At 27.9% G+C, this 15,164-nt stretch overlaps 1 long non-coding RNA gene across 4 annotated transcripts in view; it reads right to left on the bottom strand.

Annotated features, from left to right (window-relative positions):
- Window positions 1-15,164, bottom strand: part of LOC142324943 (uncharacterized) — a 39,307-nt gene that overhangs the window by 5,105 nt on the left and 19,038 nt on the right. The window contains exons 1-2 of one of the 4 annotated variants that reach the window (XR_012756449.1): window positions 13,600-14,569; window positions 5,599-5,818 (exon numbers count right to left, since the gene is read on the bottom strand). This is a non-coding gene — a long non-coding RNA (uncharacterized LOC142324943). Of the gene's footprint in view, window positions 1-5,598; window positions 5,819-13,599; window positions 14,570-15,164 lie in introns of those variants that run through there. The other 3 variants (XR_012756447.1, XR_012756448.1, XR_012756446.1) reach the window with 3 other exon arrangements.

Below are 15,164 nucleotides of genomic sequence, written 5' to 3'. Positions count from 1 at the left end.
TATGATTTTCAGCGTGTTTTTGTTAATTTGGTATACAATAATGTATAATATTGCAATACAATATTGAAAATGTTGTAAGTTTTGTAAGATTGTTAAGTATGTGTTAGTGTTTAAGTATATTGATTTTGACTTCCAAATCAGCTGATTAGGAAGTCAAGAGTTTCAGCGTTCAAGTCCTAGTAATGTCAGTTATTTTTACATGGATTTGAATACTATATCGTGGATTACCAGTGTTCTTAGGTGGTTGAGTTTCAATTAACCACACATCTCAGGAATGGTCGAACTGAGACTGTACAAGACTGCACTTCATTTACACTCATACTTATCATCCTCTTAAGTATTATCTGAACGGTAATTACCGGAGGCTAAACAGGAAAAAGAAAGACACATTAATGGCTATTTTCTTGAAAAGTGTAGAATGATGTTAACACCTTATTGCATGTGTAGATGCAACTGTGTACAATTGAAAAAAAATCATGGGTTTTAATTGTTTGTAAAACAACCTATTAGAAAATACACACCCAAAATATTTCATCATTAATAAGAGATGAATAAATGGGGTACAGAAACTTCCAATAAATTGCTGAGAGTTGTGTAGTTCAAAAAGTTACATAAAACTGAATTGAATATGAATACAGGTATAATGAGAGAGCCTGGACCTGTTGGTTTTTAGTTTCTTTGTTTTTAAAGGAACGGTAAACACATTGCGGCATATTTATTAACCAGATAATGTAAAATTTTCAGATTTGTGTAAAAACCGTTCTGATCTGCTACAGTCAAAATATAAACACACATTTGAATGTATTTCTCAAGGTAAACACCTGGTTACTAATCGAAGGGAGACTTACAGAAGGTAACATTTTTAATAATTAGGCTTACCTAATTATATAGATGGACCCACAGGCTGATCCCAGACCTCTAGACATGGCTGGACTGCAAGAATAGTGAAATGAGGCTTAACAGTGAGGTTGATCCAATTATGGTATGGGTCATAGAGACCCTCTGCGAAGTGTGACTGTTGTGGGGAAAAGAACAATGCAGAACATACAGTGTTTACGTGCAATCAGTTCCTGCAGCATGCTGGAGGGTGTTTATTCTTCCTCAGATAACAAATAGGAACTACATTGCAGACCAAATGGATGGGCGTCTGTGATGTTGGTAAGGATTAACCATACGAAGATGGTGGAAGAAGTGCAGTTGTGAATAATTCCCATGATTCTTTGTTGAAGCTGTGTTTATATTAAAGCAGTTCCAACCGCAATATAGATAACAGAAAAAAGCATACATTGATCAAGTACAACGTACGTAAATAATTTAACTACAACTGGTCTGTTAAGGGGCCAATTGTCCATTTCTTGATTGATAATTCAGCAATCCAGGAAAACAGGATCTTCCAGTTCTGAAATGATAAGAACTGCAACGGCCACCAGCAATAAGATGGAACATCTGCTCGCTAGTGAAATTTAATTAGATACTTCTGCCACTGGATTTGATCTGCAATCATTATCTATCTCACTGTTGTATAATATGGAACACATTAAAAAGTTGTTACAGCAGATCGGATAAACAGTGCACACATTTCACCAAATTCAATCACTGAAGAACCAAAAGCTTGCCAAAGCTTTAGAAAGAAACATAAACAAAATTAAAGCTACATTAGGACATCTATAAAACATTAGAATATGTTGATAAAAGGCAGGAAAACTATGTATAATAAAATAACCAAACCTCTTTAAAATATGCAATAATATTTTTAACAAAATTTGGCCACAAAATTTACATCTGATAAGAAGAAACAAAATTCTAAAGTTAACAAAAAATAAATAAAATAAAAGTAAGAAGCCAGCATGAATTCAATTGATATACTTTAGTGAACCTCAAGATTGACCATAACGTCCTAACTTTTATTTACATTTTCAAACATTTATTTACATTATAAAACATGTATTAATATAATACATTTAAATTTCTTATAATCTGGTTCCAAATACAGTAATGAAATTTTTTGTAGAATTTTCTGATTCATTTTTAGAAAAATCTTTCATTCACTTTTCAATAATGCAAACTATGTTTTAATGGTCAGACCGAGTATAATTCCACACATTACTTTTACCTACAAATTTCATATTATTGATCTGTGCAGTTTGTATTATTTAAAAGTCTGGACAACAATAATAAAATTAACAGATTTGAATTGAACATTTAAAAATATTTTTAAAAGATTAAATTTAAAAATGAAAAAAGCAGTAGAAAAATCAATTTAAGAAATAAACAGATGGTATAAAATATATAACACTAAATCACTGCATTCAAAAAGAAAATTATATATATTTAGCATGCTAAGGCATTCATAATAACACTAATGTTGAATATGAATTAAAATCTATTTAAATCTAATGAAAAAATTATTAAGGTAGAAGGTCTATTCTACACAGTAATGGAATTAAAAAGAATAAACAAATATACAAGATCGACTAATAAACATTCCATCACTGATCTCCTAGCAACAACAAATATAAAAAATTACGACAAAATTGAGTTCTAAAAAGGCATACAACAAATTAACAACTTCACATTTCAGAATGTAGTCGGAAAACAACCATTTTTGGTATATTTATTAATTTAGATTTTTTCAATTATTAGCTCACAACTGTACTGATAGATTGTCGTGTTGTAAAAATACCATAGCTTAAACATTTCAAATAATTACAAAACACTTTCAAATTAATTACTTATGAATACATCCACATTTCTCTAAATTTTGCTATGTTTAGGGCATGTTTACTATAAATCTAGAAAAATTAACAAAATCAAAAGATATGTAATCTTAGTCAAATTAAAACATTTTTTTTTTAAATTAAAATATTTATCACGAAAGACAAAGGTTTTCTTTAAAGAGTTTTATCTCATTAATGTCTTAAATAATTCATTAAATGTTATTACTTTCTGCATTATTATTGACAGTTCAACTTCCTTAAAACCTGTAATAATCAATCACAAAAAGTATCTAGTTTTTAATTTGTTTTAACTTGTAGTAAATTTTTTTGTGTTCTGTAATTTTATTTAGACTTTACATATACAAAAAAATAGGCATTTTAACTAACTTTAGACTTTTATTTCTTCGGTATAAGTTTATAAAATATTCTGATAAATTTAAGTAATTAAAAACCGATCTTTTATAAAGACAATTAAGTAAATACTAAACACATCATCCAAATTTAACTGTGCTTACAAGATACTGACATGACATTTCCAAAACAGGTAATCCAAACCTTTTGCTGAGAGTTAACTAACAACGACAGGTTGAAAACAAGACACAACTAAATATCAAACTTCAAAAGAAACACAAATTTAAAAAAAAAGAAATATTATGGAGACTAAATAAGTGATTTGTATATAAGGATGTTTTGACACCCCACTCTTAGTTACAACAATAATATCTATAAAAATATCGATCGCTACAAAATTACAGTTCATCAATATTGTCTTAGTCTAAACTTTCAGTAACATAGCCATTAAAAATAAAGGGACAGGAATGAACATCTGTTTTCCATTTGACAAAAATTCTTCAAGCAGGTAAATAATGAAATACAATTTCACTTTAAATGTATAACTAATACAAATTAATATAATTTTTGACACATATAACCAATTTTTTTCTAACGCTACCATCAGAAATATTGGTACTTGTTCCAGCTCCCAACACCATTTTTATTTTTGTACTTTGACATGTTAAGATAATTGGAAAAACTCAATAGCTTATCGATACATATCAATAATAGATAATTAATGAGTATTGTTAATTAATACATATTTTACAGCTTATTTTTTGCATAGGCCTCTGCTAGTTTTGTCAATCTGATAATCAGTAAATCTTTTGCCTGATATCTAACTTGAAATTATTCAATCTGATAATCAGTAAATCTTTTGCCTGATATCTAACTTGAAATTATTTATATTTCAAACAGGTTACACACAAAGAAGTGCGGGCATAACAATATTATTATAAATTCAAATAGATACCGTGCAAGAGAAATCCATTAGCTTTAACTGCCGGAAAAAATGGGCGGTATTTTTTAATTTTTGCATATTACATTCGGTTAGCATATCTAATTAATATTTTACAATAAATAATATAAATTTTAGGAGATAAATTAATTGGCAGTATGGTGTACGCAAATTTACAAATGGTACCGATTATCATAAAGATTACCAGAACATTTTACAGAGTATTAAATAAAAAATAAATGTTTTTTTAAATAAAAAAAATAGCTCGAATTAAGTCAGCCATGCGTTGTAACTATATGTAAATTCTAACAGGAAACAGGTTCTAACATCTAAGCTGACATGAACATTATAAAATTAACAACAAACAATGATGAAACAATACAAATAGCTTTAAATAAATATAAAAATATTATATATATATATATATAAAATTTATATAAACTATATGTATCTAACCTATAACAAACATATGAATGTACATACAATGTAACATGACTGATAAAAAAAAAATTGTATATGTACATAAAACAAATGAGTTTATAATAAAATATATATATATATAAAATGAAAAAATTTATATAAATTTAAAAAAAATAAACATCAAGCAGCACATCAAAATTAACTAACAACATTTTATACATTAATAAATATTTTATGTTAGTACTCACACGTAATGCTCGAGCAGCACTTTAGTCTTACTAATCGTCAACCCTTATATTGCAATAAAATCACTTATTTAAACATATATAAATAAAATTGTAATAAAAAAAGGGTTTTTATTTTTTTTTTACGTGATTAATTATTAACACATGATGAATTAAAAACATCTTGAAAAATAATTAACAAAAAAACACCAATTTAATGCAATTATAATAATTTGCAAACGGCTAGAAATTCTAATTCAGTCTAACAGATAAAACAAGAACCAGTGTCTAGGAATCTAAAATTATTATTGTTTTCAATCTATCTCACAGGTGTGGTTAATTATCATTTTCAAATCCCCCTCTGAAAATTCTTTACTGCATCCAGCCACAAGGATAAAAGTTTCCTTATATTAATTTATACATATATATTTTTTTTTTAGCTAAATGTGTTTCACAAAATATGAAGCTACTGTTCAACTACGATATCTTTCTTTAAAAAAAAATAATACAATAAAAATTAAAATACTACCAAACCTACATTACTTTTGCACAAAACATATTAAATAACTTACGTTTAATATCCTCGGTTAAGTAATGGGTTACTAATGTTTAATTATTACCGTTTGAAGAAAAATAGACATACATTTAATCTAGGGTACATTTTATTTATTTATATATCAACTAAGATTGACGCCCAGTAACAGTTACTGATGGATAATAATAAATCAGTAGTAGGATCGTTAAGTAATTTATGTACCTGAACTAGTTAAGGCTGTACTTTCAGTAAAACAAATCAATCACTTTTTTAGATATGTTATTTATTTATTTCCTTCAATACTCTATTACAAGCATCCAAAGCATTTTAATTATAATATAAAATAATATATACCTATATACCTATATTATAATATAATATAACATATTATAATATAAAATAATAAATTACCTTAATTTTATTGCCCAGCGGTGGTGCAGCCCGTGTAACAGCAAGGTTGATTCGTATTCTTTCTTCTAATTCGTTATTAAAATGTAATCGATCAGCGCTTTAATGAACCAACAGGACATCAAGATATGGACTTGGCGCCGGTGGATAGATGCTGAAGAACCGCAAAGAAAACCGCTGTAACAGCGAACAAACCGGATAATGATGGCTTCATCTAAAACAACTTAATGTATTTTGCACCAATTAAAATTAAATTATCGCATATTTATAATAATCTTATTTGAGGAAACAAAAGCGATAAAAAATAAAAACATTATATTATACACTTTTTAATAAATTTCAATATTCTGCACATAGATGATGACTGGACAATAAGGAAAAGGGTAGACTATAACCCCATTAATGAAAAGAAAAAAAAAAAAAAAAATATATATATATATATAAAGAAATTAATTTTCATTAATTGAACTAATTGTAAAATTATTTTCAAGAAACCAATTAAATAAACTAATTTGCATAATCTAAACTAAAAAAAAAAAAGGTTTTAAATAACGAAAAAGTATCTCTTAACTTTAAAAATTTTACTATAACATTTAGTTCAGTTAATAAAATAAAATTAATATATATAAAACGAGCTTTTATTTTATTTTATTTATAAAGAAAATTTAGTGTAAATTAAAAAGAAAAATTAAATGCGGTATAAATATTGAAAAATTATCATTTAGATATAATAGTGTGTTCCCTCGGGTGGATAATCGGGAGACTGATGCTGATGATCTGCTACAGCGAGACCTGTAACGAAACAACACGTATCGAAAAAATCTCGAGTAAAAGGACTTGAGAAACTTTTGATGTCAAAATTTTTTCAGTTTGTTGCATTAAGTAATTTACAACTGAAAATATAAAACTAAATTTTTTAATTAAATGATAATTAAAGTAAATACCTCGGTTGACCGGGCCGTTTAATTTCTAGTAGTATTGCAAATTATTAGTTATTTTTTATTATTAGGGTCTGGGCCATAATTCCAACATTATTTGTTTTAAGTTTGTTTCGGGTGTAATTCTAAAGGTACGTAATAAGAAAGTTACAACGAGGGGGTTTTAACTCGTTTTATATCCATCGCGATTTTTACGTCCCTCCAACTTTCAGTGCTCATAAATAAAAAAAAAGAGTTGATGATAAGTGGTTTTCGCCATTATTTCCACAAAACATTACATTAAAATCACGTATCGTTTACTATTAAAAAAAAAAAAAAAATTGATTCGATATGACAGAAACAAGACGGCAGGTAAACGTGAAGACCCGTATTTTTTGTAAGACGTACCATAACTATGTTAAATGAATAACAAAATCCGTACAACTTTTACAGCATTGTATTCTGAAGAAGAAAATAAACAGCGTTGTAAGTTGAATCGAACAAAGAAAAAAAACCTTTTTGCTTCTCTTTCATCAGTCGTAAATCGGAAACTCATACATATTTTTATATTAAATTTCTCCGTTATTTGCACGTGTAGAAAAGTTTATAAAAGATCCGGCAGAACAACGTGTACACCTGTTATTCTTTCGTCCAAATCTACTCGACCGATATAAGTTAAATTTTGCACTAACAAATGTTTTATACCTGTAAAGAATTTACGATTATCGTCGTACTGAAATATTTCACCGTTTCCGGACGGTGGTAGTTAAAGATAGTAAAGATTCTAGCGGGAACAAAAAGATGAAACTTTTTTTTGTTTTCAGTCATTTGACTGGTTTGATGCAGCTCTCCAAGATTCCCTATCTAGTGCTAGTCGTTTCATTTCAGTATACCCTCTACATCATACATCCCTAACAATTTGTTTTACATATTCCAAACGTTTTTTACGCAGCGCTATTAGAATAAGAAAGAATGAGAAAAATTATAGACCGATTTGAATGAATCGATGGCATTTGAACAAGTTCGAGCGGGAGATTAAAAAGTAAAAATAAATAAACTGAATAATGATTTTCTTTTAAAACGAAATCGCTCTAAAAAGTAGAACATAATTTTTGTTTATTATAAGATAATCAAAATAATTTTCAATATTTATAAGAATTCTGAGCTCGTAAAATATTTACTGAAGAATTCGAATAGGTAATCTGCGATAATTAATAAAGGTAAAAATGTGAACGTAAATTAAATCGATAAGACAAAATAATATTTTTCCGGCGCACAACGGGTTATTTTTTACAAATGTTGAAAATTATTTTCATTATCTTAAAATCACCAGAAAATTTATTTTCTATTTTTTAGAACGATTTCGTTTTAAAAGTAAATCGTTGTTGTTTTTAAACTTTATTTAATTTTATTTTTTGTATACGTAAATATTTTTAAAAAAATATATAAACCCTTTAGGAGCAAAACTATATTGCTGTAGAAGTAATATGACATTTTATAATCTTTATTTTTTTTTGAGAAATTAATTCAGACGGAAAACGCGCGCGCGCGCGAATACACAGTGAGACATTAAAAATCGGTATTTTCAGCTATTTTATTACTTTCATCATTATTCTTGACGTATTTTGGTACTTTTCGTTTGATTTTTTGCGAAAATTACTGGAAAGGATCTGTTTAAATATACGTGTACGACAAAAACACCGTACGATAAGCTACGTCATCCTTGAAAATTGCATATTGTGAAATGTCAGGTCCCACTTATACTTTTATAGGACAATACGCCTTCGTGTGTTTTACGTTTCCCACCTGAAACTTATTATTTCGCGTCGTGCGTGCCTGCACAATGTAACTTTTTTTTTTTAATGTTCTCCCTGCATTTCTCAATTTGTATTAAAATAATGTACAGGAGTTATTATATTTATGCACGATAATTCATTATTTACAAAGTCTAAACTAATTTTCACCCTTTCCTTCCTAATACCGATTCAAAATTTCTATGAAAATAAAATAAATAATATTTATTATTACTTATTTATTATAATTATTAATTTATATTTATCGGTTATTTCCTAATAACTATACTAACTTAAGAAATTCTTCTTTCGACATGCGACGGCCGTGGTTTCTTCGAAACGGTTTTTACATAGTTTTGTAGTCTCAGGTCGACCGTTCGTGAGATGTGTTTAATTGAATCTCAACCACCAAAGAACACCGGTATCCACTATCTAATGAAATCGGTAAAAAAGTTATTCTTAACCTTGCTAGGATTTGAACCTTAAAACTCTCGACTTCGAAATCAGCCGATTTGCAATGACGAGTTAACCGCTAGACCAAACCGGTGAGTACCGATTACGCCTGCTACTCTTCAAGATTTGCGAAATAGAATTGTTACAGCAGTGAATTAAATAATCTGGGACCGGTTATCAATAAAAATAATTTGGGACGAATTAAGATAACTGTGATTTATAAATATCGACTTTTACATCCTTGTACGAAATAAAGGAAGTATTGTGATCGCGCGATTAAGTTCGCGCGATCACAATAACTTAAGTATTTAAGTTCGGCTTCCAGTTTCAACGGAAATTTCCATTTGACCATCCCTGAATCCATTTTGATTGTTTTCGGCGTTAAAAATATAACAGCCTATTATGATGACAAATTGTTTGTACTAATAAAATTTATTGCTACTTCAGTAACCTTTTCGTAGCCCTAACAAAATAATAAAGCGATTGGTTATCGCGTACAAACTACTGACACATCGTTATTTCTATTGTAATCCGTTTAACCTTGACATGCCGGCACCATCATCAATAACGGGTATCAAACAAATTATTTTTAATTTGTGTTAGTTATCAAGATTTATTAAAAATTACGTAATCGTTAATAAAAATTACGAAATTCTAATAATGTGAGAACTATTGAAAGATCTGTAAATAAATCAAACGGTTATACCGATACAGACTATACATAAGAATTTAATTTACGCGTACAACGTTTCGTGGAAAATTTTTAAGTAGTCCTTTACAATTCATCTAACATTGACAGGCACATTTAAGACGCATTAAACACGCATATAAATATAAACTACAGATTTTAAATAAAAATAAAATTATCAAAAACCCCATTATAGAAGTGGAAAATGAAATACTTAAAACTGGTAGATTAGAAAAATCAAAATAAACTAAAGACATCAGTTTGTTAATATAATTGATAATATTAAAAATAATAATTTAAATCATTATAAAAATATACATAAAAATTATTATTTATATATATATATATATATATATATATATATATATATATATATATATATATATATATGTATAATAATACTGTACTGTATAATATAAGTACTTATATGTTGAAGTAAGAAGCCAAAATGACAAGTTAATAATTCGCATTGTTGTAAAATAACTGACTTACCTTCTTTTTTTTTGTCTTCAGTCATTTGACTGGTTTGATGCAGCTCTCCAAGATTCCCTACCTAGTGCTAGTCGTTTCATTTCAGTATACCCTCTACATCCTATATCCCTAACAATTTATTTTACGTATTCCAAACGTGGCCTGCCTACACAATTTTTTCCTTCTACCTGTCCTTCCAATATTAAAGCGAATATTCCAGGATGCCTTAGTATGTGGCCTATAAGTCTGTTTGTTCTTTTAACTATATTTTTCCAAATGCTTCTTTCTTCATCTATTTGCCGCAATACCTCTTCATTTGTCACTTTATCCACCCGTCTGGTTTTTAACATTCTCCTATAGCACCGCATTTCAAAAGCTTCTAATCTTTTCTTCTCAGATACTCCGATTGTCCAAGTTTCACTTCCATATAAAGCGACGCTCCAAACATACACTTTCCAAAATCTTTTTCTGACCTTTAAATTAATTTTTGAAATAAATTATATTTTGACTAAAGGCTCGTTTCGCTTGTGCTATTCGGCATTTTATATCGCTCCTGCTTCATCCACCTTTAGTAATTCTACTTCCCAAATAACAAAATTCTTCTACCTCCATAATCTTTTCTCCTCCTATTTTCACATTCAGCGGTCCATCTTTGTTATTTCTACTACATTTAATTACTTTCGTTTTGTTCTTGTTTATTTTCACGTGATAGTTCTTGCATAGGACTTCATCTATGCCGTTCATTGTTTCTTCTAAATCCTTTTTGCTCTCGGCTAGAATTACTATATCATCAGCAAATCGTAGCATCTTCATCTTTTCACCTTGTACTGTTACTCCGAATCTAAATTACCTTCTTAATTTAATAAATTTAAAAATTTCAAAATTGTTTAAATTTTTCAAAGTTTGTCGTATTAAATAATTTAGAACTAAAAAAAAAAAACACTTGACTAAATTTTAAAATTAAATATTTTGATAATTAAATTAATAAGACCTCAATGTCCTAGCCGTTTAGTTTGTAGCGGTAATGCAAATTATAAGATATTTTTTATTATAATTATTTAGAAGGCTGTTATTAGGGTTTGGGCCATTAATTATAACATTAACCATTTAAAGTTTGATATCGGATGAAATTCTGAAGGTAATACGTAATAAAAAAGTTACTACGGTGGTTTTACTCGTTGTATTTCTATCGCGATTAATCCGTTTTTCCAACTTTGATTGCTCATAACTAAAAAGCGAAGGCGTTGATCGAGAAATGATTTTCGCCACTGTTTTTTCCGTAAAACAACACATTAAAATCACGTATCCGTTTCCGATTGAAAAAATGAATTTGATTCGATACGGTGGAGCCAAAATGATTCAAAAGATTTGAAACGCATCAAAAAGTAAGAATTTTCTTCTAACTACGTAGATCCGTCTTTGTTTCTACCTGCTAGTATTCTTGAGACCTTCATACTGACATGATGCATAATGTTGACTTTATTTTACCTTTAGACGATCGATTGTTATAATTACATTTTTATAAAATTTAATTTAGTATAATTAATGACATGTAACGTAAATAATTATAAAGCATAACACATCATTGTTCATGAGGATAGATTAATAATCTGAAAGCACTGGAACATTACTATTAAAGATTGTCGGTAAGTGGTAACTGTTATATAAATAATTTATATATTAATACCAACGGGTCTTGCTTAATAAAATGCATATAAATAATATACTCTGTACTAAACCTAAGTGAGCTTATTACATTTCTAACTTTTTTTGTAAAAATATAAATAATATACTCTGCAATATGTCAGAGAATAAATAGGATGTACTTGCTGCTTGAACTGCAAGATTTGAAAGAATAAATCCTGTAATTTGCCAGAGCATACCGTACTTCCTACTTCTTCAAAAAAGTGAAAATATAACATGTCGGTTACCAAAACATGTTAGTAATATACTTTGTACGATATCTAACCGCAAGACATTTGTAACTTGTTTAATAAAACCTTACATAATAACCCTGCACTGTGAAAAACTAACTGATTTTCCAACGACAAAGAAAACAGAACTCAAACTCAAAGTAAGCAACTTTCAGAACCACTCAGGCTAAAATCAGAATTCAATTACTAAGCGAATTTGCAAGCAAATTGGTCTTCAAATTTCTTATGAAAAAAAAACTAATTGATTTTCCAAAGACAAAGAAAACAGAACTAAATTCCTTAAAATTTCTGACATCAACGAAGTAAGTAGAGTACAAAAATGTAAATATTTGGGAGAAATCATAACATCAAATATAATTGAAAAATGTGTGGGATGAGGAATACAATACAAAAAATTGAAACTACCTATCATCTCATAAAGAAAATTTATCATAAAATTCCCTGTTATATAACTCCAAATTGAGGGACTAAAAAACTGCAGTTCTACCAGAAGCACTGTACGGGGCAGAATGTATGCATTTTTTTTAGAACAAAAAATAGGAAAAGTAGAAATAAAAATCTTAAGAAAACTCACGGACAAAAATATGTAGATGAAATTTATAAATTGAAAAGTAATATAGAAATTTACAAATGTACAGTAAAATTTAAGGTTCTTAATCTGAGAAAGAAGATTTCAGTTTTATGGTCATTTATACAGAATGAAAACCAAAGATTAGACAAAAATGTATGTAAAAGTATGAAGTAATAAAATCATTTATAACTGAAATTACGGCAAATTCACCTGGCAACTCTCCACTGGTCTTATTGTCTGGTTTAGTACTTTTTTTTTTCATTTAAGTACCATTCTTCTTATGATAAAGAAAGTAATTATAAATTTTCAGAATAATTCTGATAAAATACTATGCGATGTAAATTTTAAACTAAATACATAAAAAAAGTTATGAAAGCAATCGTTTCCTAAAGTATACTTTATTTCAGCAGTCATAAAAATAAGCAGATTCAAATGTTCAAGTATTTGTAATTTTCAAGTATAATCAAATTGAAGTATTTTTCAATATATTTTTGTGCCAGAAAATAGTTTTGTATAATTATTAATATTTTCATTTACATTCGTATGAAAATTCAATTTTAGTTCCTATAAAATAGTATAGTAGAGAGAAACAACTGCATTCTGTGCTTCATTAGAACAGCTTTTAAAAAGTAGGCTAAACATGCCTAGACAAATTTTTTCTTGTCAATTTAAAATATTTAGATTTGCTATTCAGTACCCGCTATATATGTATTGTTACAAAACTTAAAATCAAAACAATTCTCATAGGGTCATTTAAAAGGATAAAGTATTTTGTTTTTTAGATCTCAAAACTCATTGCAGTTCCTATATAAAATCTAATTTTATAAAAATAACGCCGCCATATTGGTTAATCAAGTTAATGTAAAATGCATTATTTTTTACTAAATAAAATGTATGTCTGAAAATTATTATTAAATAAAATTAAATGTTAGAATAGACCTTAATAAGATATAAAAATCATCCTACATATCAATAACTCTTACAAAATATAACAGTTTAAGAATCCTGATAATAAGGTTTCTAAAATTATCCGATTACATTTTCAACTCGTTTAACTAAAATTTAATAACTCCTCTTTAATTAAGTATTATTAGCTTAAAAAAAAAATTACCAAATCTATGTTTCATATATATATATATATATATATATATATAAGAGTAATAAAGTTATTACTTACTTTAAATAACGTCCTAAATTGTGTTCAACAGTTATTTTTCTAGAATATTCTATAAAAAAAGTTCATCATTATAAACCCACGTACATACACCAAAACGTTAACGACGAAAGTGAAATTGAGATCGGTAGATGGCATCATAAATACTTTAAAAGAAATTATTCATCATTTTACATATAAGAAATTTAATAATAATAAAAAAAATTATATAGCTTGAAACACACACGTTTTGCCACTGTTTGTTCAAAAAATATATATGATAATTAATAATAAAACAGAATAAAATTGTTTCTAAATCTTATTAAGAGATTGAAAAATTTATATAAATTTTTAATTATGATGTGTTTACAACAAATTATTTCTGGAATTAAGATTATTTTAAGTCAGCTAAAAATTATTAATATCAAACAAAAACAAGATCGATAAGTAATAATGTATTAGTTGTCAGCTAATTAAAAATATCATTGAATTCAGCTTGGGCATAATTATAACAATTATTTACTAGCACAGTAAAAGTAAGAACGTGTAAATTTTTTGATTTATTAATCATGAGGTTTAATAAATTTTTGAATTTCACTCATTAAATTGCCGTTCAATAAGTCTTAATAAAAACAAACTTGTTTTGTTTTGTTTTTCTAGGTTAAAAAATTTAATCACTATATTCCGTACAACTTAATCTTGAATTCTTAATAATATTTAAAAATGCATTCACAAAATATACAAATTTTTCTAGTTAATTTTCTTAAAGTGTGTGTGTGTGTGTGTGTGTGTGTGTGTGTGTGTGTGTGTGTGTGTATGTGTGTATATGTGTGTATATGTGTGTATGTGTGTGTGTGTGTGTGTGTGTGTGTGTGTGTGTGTGTGTGTGTGTGTGTGTGTGTGTGTGTGTGTGTGTGTGTGTGTGTGTGTGTGTGTGTGTGTGTGCGCGCGCGTTTTGAACTTCTAAAACTATATAATAAAAAGTCCTATTCTATACCGTAGCAGAATTGCAACTGTAAAACAGTTAAAAGTTAAACCATCAACTCGCAGCAAATCGTCTTGCCTTCCCTCTCCATGTCTAACCGCAGCATGCACGTATATCTTATATAACATACTTTTTGCCCTTGAAAATTAACTAGAGCATTTTTTTGTTTCAGTCTGTTATGACTTACTTATTTCAACTACTTTTTAAAATTTGAAAACCGAAAATTCAAATTCGTCTCGGAAGATTACCTGACCAAAAATCATACGAATGCGGTTACCGTTCCAAGTTGTTTCTCGACATCCTAAACATTCAAAAAAATTTTGATCGAAGTCGTCTGTAATTTTTAAGAGCGTAGCGAGTAATATTTGAAAGACACACGACTATTTCTCATGAATTGTCATCGAAATGAATTATCAAAAATATAAACCGAAATAAAAAATATGAAATTTGCGTATACTTTTAAAAGAAAAAAAAATTATGGATAAAATACGAAACGTTTGAATAATTTAAATAAATTCTTGCACGACTGAAAGGACCTGTCACGTTACCCCAAGTGCCAGAAAATAATTAATTGTAATGTATATTCATTAAACTATAATATTTT

The sequence above is a fragment of the Lycorma delicatula genome, chromosome 5 (genome assembly GCF_047948215.1).
Source record: "Lycorma delicatula isolate Av1 chromosome 5, ASM4794821v1, whole genome shotgun sequence".
Lineage (NCBI taxonomy): Eukaryota > Metazoa > Arthropoda > Insecta > Hemiptera > Fulgoridae > Lycorma > Lycorma delicatula.
This window is presented reverse-complemented; position numbering and strand designations above follow the sequence as displayed.